The sequence below is a fragment of the Lontra canadensis genome, unplaced genomic scaffold, assembly GCF_010015895.1.
Source record: "Lontra canadensis isolate GAN:19392208 unplaced genomic scaffold, GSC_riverotter_1.0 scaffold33, whole genome shotgun sequence".
NCBI lineage: Eukaryota > Metazoa > Chordata > Mammalia > Carnivora > Mustelidae > Lontra > Lontra canadensis.
In genome coordinates this window covers 7,404,032-7,425,574 of record NW_022631027.1, presented here as the reverse complement: position 1 = coordinate 7,425,574, position 21,543 = coordinate 7,404,032, and the positions used below count along the sequence as shown (strand labels likewise).

The 21,543-nt window shown below is 46.9% G+C and overlaps 1 protein-coding gene and 1 long non-coding RNA gene across 4 annotated transcripts in view; one reads left to right on the top strand and one right to left on the bottom strand.

Moving 5' to 3' along the window:
• Positions 1–4,063: 4,063 nt before the first annotated feature.
• Positions 4,064–21,452, bottom strand: LOC116873373. 2 transcript variants are annotated; one of them, XR_004383798.1, is made up of 4 exons: positions 21,296–21,452; positions 18,021–18,141; positions 17,460–17,527; positions 4,064–4,147 (listed from the first exon to the last, which is right to left on the bottom strand). It is a non-coding gene; the product is annotated as an uncharacterized LOC116873373 (long non-coding RNA). The 2 variants fall into 2 exon arrangements; XR_004383799.1 differs by lacking the exon at positions 4,064–4,147 and adding an exon at positions 15,581–16,121.
• BCAR3 (BCAR3 adaptor protein, NSP family member) overlaps positions 13,962–21,543 on the top strand; it is a 110,069-nt gene continuing 102,487 nt past the window's right edge. Inside the window, exons 1-2 of one of the 2 annotated variants that reach the window (XM_032867163.1) lie at positions 13,962–14,096; positions 16,878–16,938. The gene's annotated coding sequence lies outside the window, so the exon portion shown is untranslated. The remainder of the gene's footprint in view (positions 14,097–16,877; positions 16,939–21,543) is intronic. The other variant, XM_032867161.1, reaches the window with a different exon arrangement.

The following is a 21,543-nucleotide window of genomic DNA, read 5'->3' as shown; positions in this document are numbered from 1 at the left end:
CTGACATACAGGAGTCTAGGAGAAGGAGGACTAGCTGGGGGGGGGGGGGGGGAGTCAGGTTTGGGATGTGCTCATGTTGAACTGTCTGCACCACAAGCAACATGTAGCAGACCATTTGGATGTGAAACTGAAGCTCAAGCAGTAGGTTGCAATAGAACCATGGAAAACCATGGAGAACCACGTCCAGACCTCAGTGTGGCTTTGACACTGGAGCACAGGAGATGCTGTCACAGGACAGGAGTCGGTGGCTTTGAGGGCCAGGCAGCTCCAGGCTGGGTTCAGAGGAGCATCTGACAACAGAGGGAATGCAGCGTAGGGTTTCCCAGTCGTCTGGTATCCTAAGGACACATGGGGTCTTGCTGAACACGGATTCTCCAGGTCTCTCTCTAGATCAATCCAGACCTCTAGGAGACCAGCCTGGAAATCTGCATGTTCAAGTTCCCTAGGAGATTCTTAGGCTCAGGCAAGCGGGGGAACATTGATAAGCAGGGTAGAGAAGGGGTATTTAGAGAAGAATGGGTAGAGGAAGGAAGAGGGCCATGAAGAGGGGTGGAGAAAATCCATGCCCAGAGGGCTTATTTTGGATGGTGAACAAGGATTCCCCTTTCTTTCCTACGTGACAGAACTGGACCAGATTCAGCTTCTGGTCCTGGTGGGGAAGACGGAAGAGTGTGCCCGGGGAACACAAGGAGCTGAATCATTTTGTGGCTGTGGGTTTGGATTGTCTCTCCGCAGAATTGTCTAATCTGTCTGCAGTGGGATGGTTAAACATTGCCTCAACTCCTGTGCCTCTCTTCCTCTTCCTTGTTGTCTGGCTCTCATCCTGGTGGGTCCCAAGAGCAAATGGCCACATTTGTTACTGGGTTTCAAAACACAGAGGGGCTCTATTAAGGAACCTCATCCCTGTTTCCAAATAGATCCAGTAAAAAGCTAAAAACCATTCTAAGAAGGAGCTTACACCATCTCCAAAATTGTATGGGCTTAGATGACCCTCCCAGGACTGGAAGGTTTTCTCTTTTCAGCCCTTGGTGATTCAAGCAGGGCACTTCTGGGTCCTGGATCTGCACCAGATGGATACATAAGTGGGGTCAACAGCCACCAGTTGGACAACCACCCCTGCCCGACTTGGTCTGCATCCCTCACCTGAAATCCCACGAGGAGGTGGGCAAGTTTGAAGCAGCCAGGTGTGGAGGGAGAGACCTGGGTTTAGAATCTCTGTTGGATCTATATTCTAGTCCTCCAATACTTTCCAGACATGTGACCTTGGGCAACTTGACTTCTCTGATCCTCAGTTTCCTCTTCTGTAAAACGGGCGTAATATCTACCTCCAGGTGCTACTATGAGGCTTAGACAGGCAAAGCCCAGAGCGCTGGTGGTGGGTGCTCGAGCAACAGGCAGGGCCAGTCACCACGTGACTGAGTATATTGGGGGCACTTGGCAGTAAGCCCAGAGCAAGGGGCTAGGGAGGCAGAGTGCAGGAGGTGAGAAGGGTTCTTGGAGCTGTGGTTGACAGTTTGTCCCCAACAGTTACCATAATCACTGTAGTCCCTATTCACAGAGGCATCTTACCTGTCTTTTATTTAGCTTTGTAACCAGAGGTGGTAAGCGTATAGTATTATTTCTGTGTAAAGTGCCTCAAGGTCAGGGACTACCTCACCTGCTGTCCCTTGTCCTTTGGGGAGCACTCTCTAGAGGTTCATTAATAGTATACTCTAAATCAAGAAACAGAAACCACGAGTCTGATCATCTGGAGTGCTGTGTCTAAGAAAGGCTAATGTGACTCACTTCAGAATATGCAAGGATTATTCACTGATTTCCTTCCATGTGGCACATTTGTCACCACCTGGTCACACTGTAAGGAAGAGCTCTTCTTATGCCTTCCAAGTTCATGAGCCCCAAGATGGAGACAGACGAGGTCACATGGGGAGCACACAGGGGTTTGAACTTCCTGGAAACGCTGACAACTAAGAAGTCTGCCTCTCAGTCTCATTTCAGACGGGAGGTCTTCAGGCGGGAGGAGATTAGGGCAGCAGTTTAGCCCCCCCAAACCTACAATAGGAAAAAGGGATTTTCCTCAGACTGCCTAGGGATGATGAGGATGATGACTGGCACATTCTGCTGTGGGAAGGTTGCTGAGCAGGGGCTGGGCCCGATGCACAGTCACCTGGGAGACTAGTAAAATGTGGATTTTTAATCGGCTGGTCTGGGGTTGAGTAGAAATGTGACATTGAGGAGAGTTGCAGCATTTCTGACAAGCCCCCACCCCACCCTCCTCCTGCCGCAGCAATGGTGAGACCACTTTTCCCAGACCCCTGGCCAGGTAGGAAGAGCCCTGAGGACGGAGCGGGGGCTGGGGGTGGAGGTCTGGGACTTCACAGTTCGCACCTGTGACCTTTCTATGTGGTTTCCTGCCATGGGGGAAATTCAAGTGTATGGGGAGGCCCAGACTGTGATCCCCAACCCACTGGAAACTCCCACCACCCCCGCCCTGTGCCTGAAAGTCTGTTCAAAAGTCCAGTTCACAAATACCTCCCGAATGCCTACCAAGTGCCAGCCACTGAGCTTAACCCAGCTAGCTGGCTTGCTTCCTTTCACGCCATTTTCAAGCAGCTCAACCCAAACTCACTCTGAGAGACAGGGGTTCACACTGGGAGGGGGTGCAGGCTGTGGTGTCAGGAAATCCAGCCAAGGGGCCTCCACATCTTAGCTATGTGAACTGGGCTGGTTACTCGGCCTCTGCGTACTCATCTCTAAGATGGGCTTAACCTTCACCTGTCCGGGTTGCTGAAGGGACTGATCCAGACGATGGGTGTAAAGCTCTTCCTCGAGTGCTGGTGAGCATAGCTATGAATTAGAATTCAGGCTGTGTTTCCTCCCATAGAACCTTCGGCTCTTCCCCTCACTGCATCCACCTATAGGGGCTCTTGACTACCTCCTTGTGTTTTGGTAATCTTGGTACCATCAAGAAGGCCATTCAAAGGAGTTCCAGATGGTCACCCCCAAGAGGAGAGCCCCATACCGACTGTGTGTGTGTGTGTGTGTGTGTGTGTGTGTGTATCGGGGAGGGAGGGGTTCATGTGAAGAACCAGAGAGGAAAGGACCAAGTTGATGACCTCATCCAGCAGTCCAGCTTGCTATCCCAGCCCTTGCACTTGGGTTTTGAGCTGTGTGGTGTGTGGCAAGCACTTCCTTACTGACAATGCAGGACGGCAGATCCTGCATACAGGAAATAATGTATTTTTAAAAAATCACTGGCAGACACAAAATTGTCTCTATCAATACATCACCTTCATGCACTTGCATTCCAAAGAGGTTTTTAAATTTAAATTTTAACTGTTCATCATGGCATTTTTCAAGCATACACAAAAGTAAAGAAAATAGCGTGGTGAACCCCAGCTTTACTAATTATCCAAATTTTGGCCAGCAGAAGGTGGCCTGAGTGAAAGAGAAAGTTGGGGGATCCTGCCCTGGGATTGAACATCCTTGGCATTCCCCTGGAGTGAGCTATACAACATTCGTGTCTTGTCAGGGGAAAAAGACTTAGAACTCTGCCTCTCTTCCCTCTGGAGAATGGTAATAACCCCCACCTGGCAGGGACAGCCTGAGCCTGAAAAGTGGGTGGCGTGGTTGGGCGTCACAAACAGAACGTCCTTCCTTGGCTCTGCCTGACCTCTGTACTCTGGAGGGGAAGGAAAATGAGGAAGGATCATACAGAGCCCAGGAGTTGCTAGGCTGGGAGCAATAAGCAAGGCTCCTCTTGGAACCCTCCACTGCCTGCCTCCCAGCAGCCGCCTGCCTGCTGAGGTCACCTGTGACCTCCAGGATGGCATGCTTGTCCTGTTTTGCAGAATGATGACTACTGTAAGGATAAGCACCATAAAAAGCAGAGAGAAAGGGTTAGTGTAATCTGCCCCTGGGCTGTATGGACCCCATAGGGAGGGGGTCTGTCATGCTTGTCAGTGAACCAACTTTAGCTCAGAGGTGTGGAGGAGGCCATTGTCCCCACTCAGCTACGGCAGCCTGTGAACGGATGGATTGTCTCTCCCAGAAGCATGATCACTGATCTCTCCCATACTGTCATTGTTGCTATAGGGCTTTCCTTCTGAGAGGCTGCAGTCCCCACTTCTCAGTCATGATGCCCCCACACCTAGTCAGGCAGTGGGAGTCAGGGAAAGAGGAGGGAATGTAGAACAAGAAAAATCTACATTTTGGTCCTGGCTTTGTTGTTTAATCCTGTTGTTCTGTTATTTAATTTGCCTGTGGTCAAACCCCTGAGCAGCACTCCCCTCTTTCAAAAAATGGGGATAACGGTATTTTACCCCAGAATGATTTAAAAACCCATATAAGTATTATTAATTAACTGCACTGACTTCAGGCAACATTGCACAAAAGCTGAAGGGTTAATTTAGCACTTTCCATGTTCTGCATCTGAGCCAATTCCCCCTTATTCCCAAGTTCCCCTTCTCCGCTTACCCTGGAAGCATCAGATGCCTCTAGACAGCTAATTGAGAAAACAGCCAATTAAATTAATATTCACTGAAGGGCTGGTGATTTAATCTCAGTAGAGGAAATAATGTATATTTAACAAGGGCTTACTAAGTGCTGGGCACTGAATGTATTTTGTGAGGTTCTCACAGCAGTCTCATGAAGTATGTCACTGTCATCCCCATTTTACAGATGGGGAAACTGACACGGAAGTAAGACATTTGCTAAGAATCATGTAGCTAATCAGCAAAAACCGGGATTCTCAAATGCAGACGTGTTTGATTCTAAAACCAATGCTATTTGTTTATTTGTATCATTTTTTCCTCAGGTACTATAATCTAGTGATTTAGAGTACAAGCCTGAGCCAGATGCCATGGGTGCAAAGCTCAGCGCCTTTTCATATCACTGTGTGACCTGGACAGGGACCATGTCCTCATCCATAAAAAGGGTTAAAAATAGTGCCACCTTGGGGCGCCTGGGTGGCTCAGTGGGTTAAAGCCTCTGCCTTCGGCTCAGGTCATGATCTCAGGTCCTGGGATGGAGCCCCACATGGGGCTCTCTGCTCAGCAGGGAGCCTGCTTCCCCCTCTCTCTCTGCCTGCTTGTGATCTCTGTCAAATAAATAAAATCTTTAAAAAAGAAAAAAGAATAGTGCCACCTCATAAGATTATTGTTGGAATTAAATGAGTTAAAATATATGTAAAGCTCTTAGAATGGTATAGGGCACGTAGTAAGCACTATGTAAATTATCATTAATTATGAAAGCAGTCAGTGCTCAAGGAAAAAATTCATACAGTTTCAAATAATATTGAGGAAAAAGCAAAGTCTCCTCCTGCTCACCTGTCAATTTCACCTTTCAGTTTGATGAGAGAAAATTCTGGATGGCACAGTCAGTTAAGCGTCTGGCTCTTAGTTTCAGCTCAGGTTGTGATCTCAGGACCCTGAGACCGAGCCCTGCGTTTTTCTGGTTTCCTGCTCAGGGCAGAGTCTGCTTCAGACTTTGTCTCCCTTTTCCTCTGCCTCCCTCCAAATAAATAAATAAACATTTAAAAAAAAAAGAGGAAGAAAATTCCTCCACACATTTTGTACATGTAGACACATAAACCCACACAAATATGTAAGCTCGTGATTTTTACATTAATGGAGCAATTTGCTTTTTTTCACTTAGTCGTATTTCAGACGCCTTTCGGTATCAGTTCCGATAGAATGATCTCATTCTTATCAGTTGCACAGTGGGTGCATAGACTAGCTGTGCTGTAATTTAGTCATCCTTCTGCAGGTAAACACTTTTTTATTTAAACCACGATCAGTGCTGCCATGAATATCTTAGTGTGTACAGGTGAGTGTTTCTGCAGGACAAATTCCTAGAAGTAAAGCTTCCGGGCAAAGGACACTTTAGGAGCCAAAGTTCTATTAGGTCACCCATTAAGGGTTAACATTGTTTTACAGAACAGAGGACTAAACAGAGAGGTTGGTGCCTCATAGAAAGGAATCAGCAGCTAATCTTGGAATTTTAAGTGATAACATTGTTAGGACGATTTTTTTTTTTTTTTTTTTTTTTTTTTTTAGGACACCGAGTGAGTCCTACTGACTTCCCACAAACCATTCTATTCACCTGAAACCTACTCACTGGGAAGCCAGCTTTGTTATCAAAGATTGAATTAGTACATCCAAGCAAGTAAGGTTTTTCTTTCAGTTTGACTATTCCTGTTTAGGGGAGCTGGCAGGCTTCATGTTCTCTTCATTTCCTCCAACTTTTCAGGTTCCTTCTGCTGCATTAGACCATGCTGGCAGGGCTCCCCTCCACTGTAGGGGAGCCCCACTGCTGGGGCAGCCTACAGCATCTAGTCTGAGCCCTTTCCCACCATGATTCAAGATGGCAGCCAAGTGGCCCTTGTACTAGGTTTTACATACATGTTTTCTCTTTCTTCATTTCTGTAGCAAAGCATTTCTTTCCCAAAACTCCCCCTTCTTTATTTTACCAGCATCAACAGTCCGTCTCCAGGACTTTGCACTCTCCCTTCTCTCTGTGCACAGAACAGGGGACCTCTGCCGAGCTAGCGCTTCTCTCGCTCTGTGTCTACACAATGCTATCTGATGACGTACTCAGCTTCCTGTCTCCTCAGCCTAGTGATGCTTTCCATAATGTAGGGCCTTATGAGTTGGTTTTCTAAGTGACATTTTAAAAAAATATTTTATTTATTTCAGAAAGAGAGACAGCGAGTGGGCAAGAGAGTGGAGCCCAGAGGGGCAGGGGGAGAGGGAAAAGCAGACTTTCCATTGAGCAGGGAGCCCAACTCAGGGCTTGATACCAGGACCCCAGGATCATAACCTGAGCCAAGGGCAGATGCTTAACCAACTGAGCCACATAGGCACCCCAAAGTGACAATTTAAAAAATATTTTATTTACTTATTTGAGAGAGGGAGAGAGCATGAGCAGAGGGGAGGGGGAGAGGGAGAGGGAGAAACAGGCTTCCCACTGAGCAGGAAGCCAGATGTGGTGGCTCAATCCCAGGACCCTAAGATCATGACCTGAGCCGAAGGCAGACACTTACCTGATTGAGCCACCCAGGTGCCACTCTAAGTGACATTTTAAATAATAAAAATGATACATGTTTACTAGAAAAGAAAAACCTGAAAAGGAGAGCTTTGTAAATGCAGAAATTAAAATCATCTGGAATTCCATCATTATGTAGACATATTTCAGTGTATTTTCTTTCAATTATTAAATACATTGAGAAGCTTATTCATGCGAAGCTGGTCATTAAATTAAGAAAGTAACTAGGGAACAAGTGTCCAGAGCTTGGTGATGAGGCAAGTCCTGAAACAGGGAGTTCAGATGTAGACCATCAGGTTGAGGCGTACCTTATATAGAAAATAAGCCTCCGTTGTAAAGAACCGCATCTCTTTACCTCTCACTCACTCATTCGCTAAGTGTCTGAGGGTCTTTCCAGCCATGGTCCTCCTCCAGGGACTTCTTTAGCCTGTCTCACTAAGTTGGAAGCCATCACACAGACCTTTTGGAAGCTGAGCTGATGTCCCTGCTCGGTACACAGGGGATGTCCATGAGGGCAAGTCCATGGCTAGCTCTTCACATGGCAGGAGCCTCAGCCATATGGTTTCTGAAAAGACTGCCATGCTTGCTGCTCTGATGCACGTCAGAGATGCTGGCTCTTCGTGTCAGCAGGTTTATTATATAGAACGTCAGGAAATTCTGTCTCTCTCTCTGCAGTTGTTCGAGTTCAGGCTTCCTGTTTGGTCTTCTTCAGTGATAGCTGAAACATCCATTGTTCCTTACTTCTTGTCATTTAGGGCTGGGCCAAGCTGGAATTTTAGGAGTTCTTTTTTCCTTAAACTACATTTTGCCCGATGCCTCTTCCCTAGTGATGTCCCAGAGTGGCTGGAGGTTAAGAGCCTACTCTGTAGCAGGAAGGTTGAGTGCTCCCTGGCAAAGCCTCTTGCACTGTCTAGAAGACGTCACCTCCCTGTCACTGGTTATGTTGTCCCTTCATGTGGCTTTGGTCCAGGGTTTTATTGTTTAAACATTAATGTGGAAGGTGGCTGTACACTTGGAGAAATTTGAATCCTGGGACAACTGAGTGGCTCAGTCAGTTAAGTGTCTGTCTTCAGCTCAGTTCATGATCCCAAGGTCCTGGGATCGAGCCCCGTGTCAGGCTCCCTGCTTGGCGGGGAGCCTGCTTCTCCCTCTCCCTCTGTCTGCTGTTCCCCCTGCTTGTGTTCTCTCCCTCTCTCTGTCAAATAAATGAATAAAATCTTTAAAATTTTTTTCTTGAGGGGCACCTGGGTGGCTCAGTGGGTTAAAGCCTCTGCCTTCGGCTCAGGTCATGATCCCAGTGTCCTGGGATCGAGCCCCACATCAGGCTCTCTGCTCTGTGGGGAGCCTGCTTCCTCCTCTCTCTCTCTCTGCCTGCCTCTCTGCCTACTTGTGATCTCTGTCTGTCAAATAAATAATAAGTAAAATCTTTAAAATTTTTTTCTTGAATTTTAAAATTGTTTATAGCACAACCTGCACCCGTGGCATTACATTCATTTAGCTTATAGGGGAGCTTTACCATTAGTACAAAGATAGAGGACAAAGGGTCTAGAAGCCTGGAGTTCATTCATTCATTCATTCATTCAATAAATATATATTGACTGCCAATAATGCTCCAGGCCCCAAACTCAGGACAAAACAAAATTAAAACCAGACATGGATCTTAGATTCTTTAGAGCAATGGATGTTAAACAGAAATAACAAAAATAAATGTGTGACTATGAACTGTGACAAATGCCAAGAAGGAGAGGGGGCTAAAAGGCACATATTAATGGAGGACTTAGGACATTTTAATTGGGGTTGGTTATTTAATTTCAGGGTGCCTTAGTCTTCCCATCAGTAAAATGGGGCTACTGCTACCCTCTGTGACTCACAGACATTGAGGGAGGAGTGATCGTGTACATGAAAGGTGTTGAAAAATGCCCAGTGTACCTAGACTAGATCACGTTACTCTCTAGCAAAGACAGGGGCTCTGGCCTCTTCCACAGTTGTCATCAAGCCAGGCATTACTCAGCCTCTTGGACTGCAGACCTTCAACCATTTTCCTTCACCTGCCAGCCCACTGGGGTCAGACAGACCTGGGCTTAGCCTTGGTTCTGCTCCCTACCTCTACAGTGAATTTGGGTAAGTTACTTAGCTCCTAAAATCCACTTTTCTTCTTTGTGACATGAGGCACTAATAGCACCAGCTCGTGGGTTAGGGCTTGTAAAGCACTTAGCATTGTACTTAGCTTGTAGTTACTCCTAACCTAGTTGTAGCTACGGTTATTGTCATCATTATCACTGGTAATTATTAACTCTTGCCAGTTATTTCTTGGAATAACTTTGGTCATTTTGGTCCTTCCATTCCCCCTACCACCAGCCTGGTCAAGGCCCTTGTCATGTGACAATTGCCATAGCCTTCTAATCAGTATCCCGTGGTGACTTCTCTGGTTCACTCTGCATGGTTTCCAGAATGAGCTTCCTAAAGTAACAGTGCTTTGCATATATCAGCTCTTTTCTTTAACATTATCATTGAAAAAAAATTTGCAGTTCATACCACAAAAAGCTAAGCTTCCTAACATGCAGTGAGGTCCTAGAACATGAATCATAAAAAGACCTACAAATGGATAGAAAGTGGGAGTACTGATGCCAAAAGGGAAAATTAAATGACCACTGAAAAGATGAGCAGCCTTGCTTATTATAAGAGAAATGGAAATTAAAACTGCAGTGAAATTCGCATCTTATCAGGTTGACAAAAATTCAAAAGTTTAATAAGACCTTCTGCCCATCATAAGGGGAAAATCTTATATTGCTGGGAGGTATAAATTGGTACAGTCCCAATGGAAGGCAATTTGGATCACTTAATAGAAATTGCAAAAGCATATACCCTTCAACTGGGGAATTTAACCTCTGGAAATTTACCTTACAGATATGCTTGGACATACCAATAGCATATATACAAGGTTATTCATTGCAGTATTGTTTGTAATAGGAAAGGATTGGAAACAACTTAAATGTCCACGGGTAGGGCACTGACTGAATGAATTACAGCACATCTCTTCAAAGCAGTACAATGCACTACTATGAGAAAATCTCTGAGGCATGCTGCTAAGTGGAAAAAAAAAAAAGCAAAGTGTAGAACTGTGGGTATAGTATGTTACTTCCTGTGGTAGGAGTTGGGGATAACATACACACACTTAGAGAAGCTCTGCTAGGAATACATGATATTAATAGCGGTTTTGCCTGTGGTGGGAGGGGGACTGGGCAGTTGGGAGAAAGTGTTGAGAAGGGGACTTTTCACAGTATACCACTATATTTCTCAATATTACCTAATCAGAAAATTATGGTTGATCCTTGAACAATGCAGGGTTTAGGGGCACTGACCTCAGTGCTGTTGAAAATTTGTGTATGATTTTTGACTTTCCAAAAATTTAGCTACTAATAATCTGTGATTGACCAGAAGCCTTACCGTACATAGACAGTCAACACATATTTTGCATGTTGCATGTATTATATAGTGCACTGTTACAATAAAGCAAGCCAAAGGAAAAAAAATGTTATTGAGAAAATCCCAAAGAAGAGAAAATACACTTACAGTACTCTCTTCCTGTATTTATCCAAAAAAATCCTCTTATAAGTAGACCTGTGCAGTTCAAACCCATGTTGCTCAGGGGTCAACTATATATTAAAAAAAGCTATTATCCATCCATTAATGTATTGAGCACCTACTATGAGCCAGGCACTGGGGGTACAAGTGTGAAAGTAGTTGTGTGGTGAAAAGACCACTGAACTTAAAACACCTGATTTAAATTGTGACTCTGCCTCTCACTAGCTATGGATCCTGGCACATAGTAGGCATGCAACAAATATCTGTTGAATGAATTTATGGTTGACATTACTTAACTTTTCTGAGTCTATTTCCTCCCATATAAATGGGGCTAAAGATGGTTCCTGTCCCCCAGGGGTGTTATGAAGACATAGAATGTGTCATGAAGTAGAGTATAGTTAATGATAACTACTATATGCCAGGCACTTTCACATTTATTATTTCCTTGACTTCTCACATGCATCCACTCACTCACTCATGAGGAAATGGAGGGACTGAGAGGAACAGTGACTTGCCCAAGGCCTCTCGACATGTGAGTTGTCTAGTCTTTCTTTATTGCTATCTCCCTATCATGTGTCACAAAGTAGAAACTTTATATATAGTAGGCGCTTAGGCAGTTCTGAAAATCAAGAAAATCCAACATGTTTTATCACTGTTTTTAATGACACTTCGGAGCAGGAGAAAGTAAGTGTATTTCTGATAATTCAGTTTAGATATATACTGGCTGGTCTGACATTCACTGCACTAAAAATTTCAGGAAAATTCACCCCCAAAAAACTTTTTAAAATAAATATATAAAATAATAATATATATTACATATAATATAATAATAAAAATAAATAATAAAATCATCTCATGAAAATTGAAACTTACCCACAAAACACCTGTGAGGAAAATGTAGAAACTCATTCTTAAGGATGCTGTACTTAGAATCTTACAGACTTGCCAATAATTCTTTCTCAAAGGGATGAAAATGACATAACATATATCCAACATAGGGGTGCCTGGGTGGCTCAGTCTGTTAAGCTTCCGATTCTTGATTTTAGCTCAGGTCATGATCTCAGGGTGGTGAGATTGGGCCCCAGGCTTGTGCTGTGTCTGGAGACTGCCTGAGATTTTCTCTCCTCCCTTTGCTCCTCCCACTCCCCCAAATACCCAGTGTGGCACTATTTTCAAAACATTTTTACTGGAGTAGAACATGCAAGAAGAGCAGTGCACAAACCAATTTTTATAAAATGAAGGACAGTTAATATTTATAAAATGGACACATCTATAAACCAGCACCTGACTCTAGAAACAGAGTATTATTACCTGCATCTGGAACCTCCCCTGGGCTCCCTTTCCATCACTACCCAACCCAACCCTCAAGATAATCCACTCAAGATAACCACTATCCCTCAAGATAACCCAATCCTCAAGATAACCACTATCTTTACCTTTAAGATCATAGATCTGTTTTGACTGTTTTTGGAATTCATGTAAATGGAAGTATATAGTATGTATGCATTTGTGTTCAGCTTCTTTCACTCAACATCTTATTTGTGAGGATATGATCTTGTTGAGTATAGAGGTAGTTGTTATTACTGTATATTATTGCCCAGAGCTTATCTCTCTCTCACTGGTGGACACTTGGGTGGTTTCTTTTCTTTTCTTTTTTTTTAAAGATATTATTTATTTATTTGACAGACAGAGATCACAGGTAGGCAGAGAGAGAGGAAGGGAAGCAGACTCCCTGCTGAGCAGAGAGCCTGAGCAGGGCTTCATCTCAGGACCCTGGGATCAGGACCCAGGCGGAAGACAGAGGCTTCAACCCACTGAGCCACCCAGGCGCCCCGGGGTGGTTTCTTTGCTATAAACATTTCTGAACATGTCTTTTGGTGAATGTGTACATAAATCTCTGTTGAGCAGACAACAAACCTAGGGATGGAATTGCTGGGTCACAGGCTACATGCTAATTTCACCAAACAGGTCTGTAAAGTGTTGTTCAAAGTTCTCTAATTTTATCCATTCTGGTGGGTGTAAAGTGAGAGATTGCATCTTCAGTTTTCATTCTGGGATGATTAGTAATTGAGAAACTTTCCATATGTTTATTGTTTTGTTTCAAGAAATGCCTGTTTATCCCCTTTTGAGAAATGCTGTTCAAATATTCTACCTATTTTCAGTCAGATATTCTGCCCTTTTCTTGCTGGTCTATAAGCATTCTTCATAGATTCTGTATACAAGTCCTTTATTGGATACATGTGTTGCAGTGATCTTTTCTCCCTTTGTGGCTTGACTTTTCACTAATGGTGTCTTCTGAGGAACAGGAGTTCTTAATTTTAATGCTGTCCAGTTATCAGTTTTTTCCTTTATAATTGGTACTGTGTGTTTAAGGAATCTTTGCCTACCTCAAGTTCATGCAGGTCTTTCTTTTCTTTTTTTCTTTGGATAGGTTTATTATCTTTCACAGTTAGATTTAAAATCCATCTGGAATTGATTTTTTTTGACATGGTGTGAGGTGGGGGGGTCAAGATTCTTCCTTTTTCTGCATGTAGGTGTTCAGACATGCCATCTTTTCTCAGTGCATCGCAGTAGCATCCTTGACATAAATCGTGACCATTTAATGTAGATCAGCTTCTGGACTCTCTATTTTATTGGTCAGTTTGTCTACCCTTGATGCCAGTTACTATGTCTGTAGCTTTATAAAGGGTCTTGAATGATTTCTGATAGTGTAAGACCTCCAGTTGGCTCTACTTTTCCACCCCACTAAGCCTACCTAGTACTGAAACGCCAATTCCACTTCCCACTTTGCTTTCACTTTGTCCAGGTGGGTATGATTGATTTGCCTGTTCCAGGATTTGGTTATTTGTGGTTACCTGGATCGTTGCCTCATCAAAACCCTTTAAACTGCAAGCCAGCCAGGTGTCCGCAGACAGCAAAGCGGGCCAGCGGGGTAATTAACGCGGGGAGGGAGGAGGACTGGAATAGGTAGTATCGTCCGTCCAGAGGGGTACAGCGAGGAAGCGGCCAATCCTCACTTCAAGACTTTTGGGGGCGGGGCGGATACGAGGGGAACCAAACTCTCGAACCCCGCGGAGGAGGGCAAGGCGAGGTCACGGCATGTAAATGTCTCGGGGTTCCGCGAGGGCGCGCGAATCGGCTCGCCGGGGTGGGGCTGCGGCGCCGCAAATCACCAGTTGAGGGCTGGAGCGCGCGCCGCGGGCTCAGAGCCGCGCCTGCAGCTGCCGGGGCCGAGGCGGGAGCCGGAGCCGGAGCCGGAGCCGGAGCCGGAGCCGGAGCCGGAGCCGAAGCCGGCCAGAGCCGCCGCAGCCGCCGGGCGCTAGGGAGATCCGCGCGCGGGCTTTTCTGCGGGCACGCCCCGCCGACCATGTGCGGCCCGCGCCCTGGGAGCAGCCGCGGCTGGGGGGCCGCCGAGGGGCGCCTCTGAGCCCCTAGCCGGAGAGCCCCGGCACCGAGCGCCGCGCGGGGAGGTGAGTGTCGGCCGCGCGCTCCGTCGGGGTGCTGCTCGTCCCAGGGCGCCTTGGTCTCCCCCTCCGCTGGGAGGATGGGCTGGGAAGTTTGTTGGGGAAAGTTAGGATAGGGGGAAAGTTGAGCCGGCGCTCCCCCTGCCCCCAGCAGAGTTGGCGTTTGGGGGCGGGAGTGGCTGAAGTGCGGACCCGGCTTGTGCCCTCGGGGCCCTCGAAATTGGCCGGTATTCTCCAGACGTGGCCCGCGGCGGGAGCCGCTCAGCGTCGTGCGGTGAGCATCTCTGCTCTTTGCTCTCGAGCGGCATCTTCCCGGGCACTGGTCTCCCCCGACCCCCACCCTGTCCCCCGCCGGTTGGGGCTGCTCGGCCGGCCGCCCTTGCTTAGCTCGTCCGGTCCCCTCTTCGAGGGGATCGGGGGGCGCGGGGGCCTAGGGGCTCCGCTGGAAGCCCTGGACTTGGAGGAGGCGAGTTTCTCCCCTAATCTCTCCGAGAGTTTGCAAAGAAAGCGGAGGAGCCTGCCCAGTAACTGTTGACAACATCCCCCTCCCTCTCTCTTTGTTGAGAAAGAATGAATAGTTGGTTGTGTCGCTCCCTCTGCGTCGGAGAGGGGAGGGAAGGGGAGGTGTAGGGAGGGACGGTGGACGCGACTGGAAGAGGTTCGGATCTCAGCCCCTCTTTCCCTAGCGGCAGCGGCTGCCGCTACTTTAAAAGTTGGATCAGCTGTAGACACTTGTCTGGGAGCGGTCGAGTGGGCTCCGAAGCAGCTGGCAAGGCGAAGTGTTCCGTGGGCAACACGGTGGGTCGTGGCTGGGTTGGAAAACTGGTTTTGGCATTAACTCGCTTGAGGAAGAGAGCACCGAAGGGGCAAGAGCGTTTGCCTAGCCTCGCGTGTGCTTTCCCCCAGAGCCATTGGCTGGGATAGAAAGTGGAGCCAGGCGTTCAGAGATTTCTTTTAAACCTTGAAACTTATCTCCCAAGGCTGCACAGATCTGTCCAAGGAAAATACATTGGCGGAGGGAAGGTCAGTTTGGGAGCGGATGATCTTCCTGCCAACGTTGCCAAGGACGGAGGCGGGAGGAAGGGGAGGCCTTGGTGCTGAGAGAGGGGGTTCAACAGAGCATCCATGCAGGGGCTGCCCAGTTAATAGTGGCGAAGCCACAAGTCAAGCTGTTGTGTGGGGGTGTGCAGGGGAGTGTATGGAATATAATGTGAAAGGCGTGCCTTGCGGGGGCTCTTACCTCCAGCTTTCTCTAAACCTGCTGAGAAGCCTGGCATTTCCAGATGACTAACCAAGATCTCAGTCTCCTGTTCATATAGAAAGGACTGCTTGTCAAATGAAGGCTAAGCTTAAGAACTTTATCATGTAAATTCTGTGTTGTGTTGCTTGAAATACAATCCATGGAAGAATTATTCATACCTCCGTCATTTGGCTTCATAAGTTTACTTCCAAAATAGGGATACTCTTCATTTCTAAACTGAAGAAAAACTTCATTCTAAGTGCCTAAGCCAATTTTTAAATCTTCTCTTCCTGTTTGACTCTGCAGAGAAATTACAAAACTCCATATCCAAATGAGAAATTCACTGTTGGGGTCATAATTGGGCAGCTGACCCAGTTACATTTCCAGAGTTTCAAATTGGACAAAGTTGTTAACTCCCGCATCAGGTGACCATCTATAAGTTTAACTTGAAAAATAGCTCATTTTAGAAATAGACTGGAAAAACCCAAACAAGCAGGCTGCCTGTCTCTGCCTTGACTAGCATGTGCTCTTCAGTTTCTTCGGGACATCTCTGCAAAGCGAGCGAGTTGGACTGCTGGTCAGGAGCACTTCAGAGACAGACGGTGAGCAGGACCAGGAAGGCAGCACAGAGGGTGGGAGTTGCTCAGGCTCACTCTTGTCCCTGTTGAGATTGCAGCTCTTTGGACATTCACAAAGGTCTCATATGTTCATATCAAGATGCAGAATCTTTGACCTTTGTATATATTTCAAGATCTGGCATTAGACTGAATTAGGACACCGTGTCTGTTTACCTGCATAGTGGAGAGAGGTGACGTCAGGTAGCCAAAGTCTCACCTGGGCTTTTCTTTTAATAAGACTGCCTGTAGGCTCTCTCCATGGGCCTGTGTGTGTGTCTGTGTCCTACTTGGTTTGGTGTTTATGTCTATGGCTCTGAGTTAAAACATTTACTCCCCATCCTTCCTGGCTGCGGGTGTTTCCCAGAAGCAGTGACTTCTTTTGTGAACTCTCTTTGTAATAGGGATACCATGCTGAGCAAGACAGACCTGGTCCCTGACCTGCTGGGAGGAGACCGGCTATTTATTGAGTTCTTGCCACATGTCAAGGGCTTTCTCTACACCGTTGCATTTACTTTTCAGAGCAGTCCCACAAAAGAGCTGTTTTTAACCCATTTTTACAAATGGGAAGCTGTCAGAGAGGTTGAGTAACTTGTTCCAGGCCACACAGCTAGTAAGTTAATGGCAGAGTAGGGATTTGGCCCTGTGAATGTCTGTCTTCAAAGCCTAGGTTCTGAGTCATACTGTGTTTGATAAAAAAAAAAAAAAAAAAAGAAATCCCAAAGTACGTAAGAAGTATGTAATGGCTGGAAACATTGAGACAGAAGCATCACCAAGTAGAGAAAACCTGGGAGCCAGGAAGTGGAGAATTGGGGTTAGTCTTCACCATACTTTTCCAAGCACTATGCCCACCTCAGAGCCTTTGATTTGCCCAGTACCCTTCCTGGAACTCCCTTCCCATCTTCTCTTGACTGGTTCTATGTCTTTTTTCAGGAACCTTTTCAGAGAAGTCCTCCCACACCACCCTAATCTAACTAGCTCTCCATCCCAACTGGTATGTTCTATCATTTCTTCCTGGTTTGTGTTCTTTAGGACAATGAGGCTGGGATATTACCTGGTATGTTTTCTTGTCTGTTTTGACTGGACACCCCACCTCCCCAGTCCTAACTTATACTCCATGAGAGCCAGGACCCTGTCTAGTTTTTTTAAATCTTCATCCCCGGTACATTGTAAGCCCTTAGAAAATATATACTCAGTGAATGAACATTTACTTCCTTTATTTGGCTTGATTCTCTGAGATCCTTCTTATATGTAACACTCTGAGATTCTGCCTGGTGGAGTCAAATGTAGTAAGTGGCTTTGCTTTCAAAATGAAAGGTACTTGGGGTGTCTGGGTGGCCAGTCGGTTAGGTGTCTTCCTTAGGCTCAGGTCATGATCCCGGGGTCCTGGGATGGAGCCCTGGAGCCCCAAGTTGGGCTCCCTGCTCCTCGGGGAGTCTGCTTCTCTCTCTCCCTCCCCCTCCTTGTGTTCTCTCTCTCAAATAAATAAATGTTAAAAAATTGAAAGATACTTACCTTGAACCTAGATCCCAACTACATACCATGTACTTCCTTCCCTTGGATTTGCCCTAGGTTTCTAGAGTCTGGAAAAAATAAAAGTGAATAAGGGTCAAGTAGGAAATACAGGGAGTACCCTGTAGTAAGGTGGTAAATGTGTTCCTTCCACCTATAGTTCTCCGTTCTGCCCTCCGTCCCACTTTTAGTTATATTTTTGGAAGTTGTGTCTCTGGTCTGGGCCCACCTCCCCCACTCTTAGGCTGATTCAAGCTTGATATAGGGCCCAGGACTGAGCCAGTGTTTCCAAGTGACTACACACAGGGCAAGCCTATGTTTTAATGGGGGAAGAGTCCCAATTTAGAGGTAGTGGGTTGTAGGGGGAGCCTGGCTTACATATTTCAAATTTGTCTGCAGCTAAGAATTCTCTGGAGGTTTCAGCTTGGATAATCTCTGTCTGGTTATTAAACTCTGCTTTACATTATTCAGCTCAGCATCCCGTCCTCAGCAAAGCCTTCTCTGGCCACTGGCTAAGTCTAAACCCTGGTCCCCACTCTGTGCTCCCATAGCTCTGAGACTCACCAGCTTGTGTGGCCGGGACTTGCTGTCTGCTTCCACCACAGAGTAGTAACCTCGTGAGTACTGTTGTTGACACTGTCCCCAACACCAGTCACAGTGCCCACCATGGAGGAGGCCCTGCACCCTGTGTGTGGTGACGAGAAGAATGAATTGATGCTTCTCCTGAGGGACCCCTCCTCATTGCCATTCTGTTCTATTCCTTGGGTAGCCCAGTCCGAGTGTGAGTCGCTCTTTACCAAAGAGATTTGCTTATCTAGTGGGCCTCAACCCCGACTCCACTTTGGACAATACTGGTGGCTTTCAAAAGATTGATGCCAGGGTCGCACTCACCAAGGTTCTGATGTCATCGGTCTGGGTCACAGCTTGAGTGCCAGGATTTTATTTTGATATTTTTTAAAGATTTTATTTACTAAGAGGGGTTGGGGAGCAGAGGGAGAGAGAGAAGCAGACTCCACACTGAGCACGGAGCCAGGCGTGGGGCTCGATCCCACAACCCTGAGACTGCGACCTGAGCAGAAATCAAGAGTCAGATGCTGAGCTGACTGAGCCACCCAGCACCCTGGGTGTCAGGATTTTAAAAGCTTCTCAAAGATTCTTATGTGCAGCCAGCTGGAGGACCGCCCCCGCGCCCTGTTTCCCACCCCAGCTTCAGGTTTTCAAAACTCAGTCCTTGCTTTAGGCCCTATAGGCTCGAAGCAGCCATGGTGAGAGAGCAGGGATATAATTCATGGATATTGTATGGTTCCTGACAGTTTAAGAGGTACTTTCACATCTGTTATCACAGTTGATAATAACAAGCTAAGGGATCTACTCTCTGGTTTAAATATTCCCTTTATGTTGATGATTTTTAAAAATCCACATCCTGTTCTGGCTCCTAAGCGAACATACCAGTATCTCACCTCCTAAGACTGAATTGCGCCATCGGTTCCTCACACTCCCCAGCTCAGCGGCCAGCCTGCTAGCCTCCCTCCCGCAGGAGGCCTCTTCTTACCCACTCTGCACATTACAGCATCGTACTGTCCTCCCGTGGCTGTGGCTTCGAGCTCCTCATTCTTCCCTTTGTCCCTCCTTTGCTTGGCCACTGCCCGAGGTCAGGGTTTTAAATCCTTCCTCGCTGGCTTGTGGGCAGCAGCTTGACGGGCCTACCTGTCTCCCTTCTTTCCTTTCCAGAAGTCCCGGAGTTACCCACTTGGGCACAAACCGGCTTCTTTCCCTCCCTTCCAGATCTTCTCTAGCACCTAACCTTGGAGGCACCTCCTTGCCTCTAGCATCCTCTCGGAAGGCTTTTCCATACAATTCTTGACCTTTCAGAATCCCTCCACAATGTCTCATCTCCAGCATCGCCCTGTTTGAGATCCTCCTCAAGTCAATTTGTTGAGATTAATTGTTCTTCCCTCCAGCATGTGAAGGGTCCCTGGTGATTCTGAGTTCCTGGTCAGGAATTGGGGCTGATACATCATTGATTCTCTAAGTATCTTATATGCAAGAAGTATTTCAGTGTTTTTTGAATTGAAAGTAGGGAGGGCACGTGTTAACCCTCAATGCAGAGAGTAAACTGAAGTATGGGAAGCTTGCTGAAGGGCATTCTGGAGCACTTTAGCTCTGTTTTGAAATCGAGATCTTGGATAAGCAGAGAAGAAACCTGTGGCCAGAGACGTTGGAGCCAGGGCAACCTTTACCCATCGTAAGAACCGGAGAGAGTTGTTCAACTATCCCTCTGCATAGAAAGAGGTTCTGTGGGCTGCTCTGGGACTCCCCAGCAGGCTCTTTGGAATGATCTATGTCTCCCTCTGAAGAGGGTGCTGACAACTTGGACAGGCAAGCATTCACAACTGTGGGGGGCGGGGTGTGTGTGTGTGTGTGTGTGTAGGGTAAGGGAATCCTGGTAGGCTTATGTCACTGGTGGTTAGGCGGGGAGGGCCAGGGAGCTTGGATTTCTTTTTTAAATAATGATGACTAACATTGAGTAAGTTCTGACCTTGTGCCAGGTGCTGGCCAGAACTGGGAGCGGCCCACATGGGGACTCACAGTCCTATTGTTCTGCACCCGCGGTGAGCCAGGCCTTCTGTGTGGTCACAGTTTGGCGTGGAGCAGACAGGCCCCAGAATGACCAGGTCTGGGGAAGAAGGAGGACAGCGTTAGGATCATACACCTCGTAGGAAGGCTTTCCTTCTGTCCAGCGCTTGGCACTTGTGTGTTTCTGTCTGTCGCAGGTGAAGCAAGGGATTGTGGATGTTTTGTTGTTGGTCATTCCCCTTGTGCTACCTTCGTCCCGGTTCTGTGTGCCTCACCGTGAGCTTCTGCAACAGTGTGCTTGCTTGTCTTCAGGCCACATCCCAAGGCCCCAGTTCCTCTGTGGAATGGACTCTGCAGGGGTATTATTCAGTAATGATTTTCACTCCAAGCTGTCCTTTTGCAGTGGAGAGGGGTGGCCTGTGAGGAATGGGGGCTGCAGGGCTTTAGGACAGACTACAGAGCAAAGGAAATGTTTTGCTCCCCGGTATCAGGGAGGCCAGTGCATCAGGCAGACTGAGTTAGGCTGCTGTGTTGTCCAGACCAGTCTGGTTCCCTGGCGGGTGGGATGGATTCTGGATCCTTAATGTCGCCAGGGACTAGTTCTAATTTTTATTCAGGCATGGGTTTCTTTTCCTATAATATTGGCCTTAAAAATGACTTGTCTAATTTGGCTGAGGCCAAAACCATAGTTTGTTTTTGGAGGGGGGAGGTGGGCGTATGCTGCCTCTTGCTCAGGGCAAACATTTCTGCTAGTGATCGTAGCTGGGCATAATTGTTGGGTCTACTTTTGCATACAGCCTAGTACATGTTTTCTTTTTCTTTCTGTACTCTTCTCCCTTTCCCCCCTTTTTGTCTTATTTCTCTTCCTTCCCACTCTTCCCTGACTACAACATGCTTGCTGCTTAACCCTGCTAGTGGCAGGCGTGTTTCCGACCCCTCTGGGGGACAATGTACCCTCACCCCAGGAGCTTTCCTCTGCAGCTGAGCCCACTCATGTAGGGAGGAGTGACCCACCTCCTCACCCCTGACCCTGGCCCGTCTTCGTTAATTAGAGCACATTGATTTATTTGTAAGCACCAAGTCTCTGCTAGAAAAAATTCTGCCCGGTTACCCTGGGTAGCACAACTGAGGGGCTGGTCGTCACTGAAGTCCTAGCAGCTGAGGAATTCCAGTAATCTCCACCTGTTCTTATCATGTACAGGGTGGTGGAAAGACAGGGGCTAATTATCTAACATTTATAATGTGTTCTCTACTGCACTTACCTCAAAAACTTGAGTACTTCCTCAAGAGTCCTTTTTGTTAGTCATGCTTTTCCATCAGCTTCGGTCATCTGAAATAATAAAATGGCTCATGTACCCCTAGAGTCTCTGAAACACGTTTGCACTTTTCCATCAGTGGATCTGCTGCCAACCCAGGAGAATTCCTCCTCAGGATCAAAAAAGGGACATGGTTCAACTTCCCATTTGTATTACATTTCACTGGTGATGCCATGCACTGTTTGTCCTGTTAA